Here is a 1,213-nt window from a genome sequence, read left to right as displayed (position 1 = left end):
GGTACAGATGGGTCCCCCTATAGCATTCCATGGACGAAGGTTTATTGCAGCCACACCATGAAGGGAAACCAGTGATGAAAGACATGGGAACAATGCAGTGTCCAGGGTTTTATATGGGGGCGGGGTAGAGCATCAGGGACCAATGATCTGAGGGCACAAGGGCAGTACAAAGACGGGACTAGGGAATGGGAGCCAATGGGGAGAAGGGAGGGGCAGAGTGGGCAGCAAGCCAACCAGACAGACCCAATCTGCATAGCACCACAAAGCCTGATGGGAGAGGCTTTTCCTTTCTCACCCTAAGTCAGGGGGTGATCTCAAACTTCGGAGTTGGCCCACCAATGGGCCTCTCCTACTTCGGAGCTCTTTGGCCCCTTGGCCATCACAGCCGCTGGCTCAGCCACTACAACATGTCTTCACTGAGTGAATTATTAATCTGAAGACTGCACAGTGAGTAATGAAGTTGGTAGATTTTCATAAGGAGAGGCAATAAAACGTATTTTATAGATTAAGCTTTGCCATCTTACACCAGACATAACAGAATCACAGAATGGCTGAGGTTGGAAGGGACCTCTGAATGTCATCTTGTCCAACCCTCCTGCTCAAGCAGGGCCACCTACAGCAGGTTGCCCAGGACCATGTTCATACAGCTTTTGAATATCTTCAAGGAGAGAAACTCCACAACCTCTCTGGGCAACCTCTGCCAGTGCTCAGTCACCCTCACAGGGAAAAAATGTTTCCTGATGCATGATGAAGTCAAGAATATGCCACCAATATTATAGTAAGTAATACCCATAATATTTTGTACCTAACCTACTGTCTTCCCAGTGTGACCTATTGTCACGCTCAATACTCCCACTCTTCCTTACATTACTCATTTCCTGTAGTCAGCAGCTCCACCATCCCCACATGGTTCATCCTTTACCTCCCAGTCACCACCTTGTGTTGTTTTAACACAGCCTAGTTTTTGGTGGGGGTGGGAGAATGTAGGCACAAAAATGCTGTTAGCAAGGATTTTCTTGTTATTTTTCTAAGTCCGTGAGAGACTTTTCTCTCTCACAGAAGAGGTAGCCGGGAATGTAAACAACCAAGCCACCTGCAACCTTGAAAAGTCTTGTTTATGGTATAGTAGAAAATATTTTGATAATGGATGTTTTAGGATTTTGGCCAATCACCCCCAAGGGGTGGCTGGTCCTTTGTCCAATTAGACTGTGAA

This window comes from Corvus brachyrhynchos, unplaced genomic scaffold (assembly GCF_000691975.1).
Source record: "Corvus brachyrhynchos isolate BGI_N302 unplaced genomic scaffold, ASM69197v1 scaffold24, whole genome shotgun sequence".
NCBI lineage: Eukaryota > Metazoa > Chordata > Aves > Passeriformes > Corvidae > Corvus > Corvus brachyrhynchos.
This window is presented reverse-complemented; position numbering follows the sequence as displayed.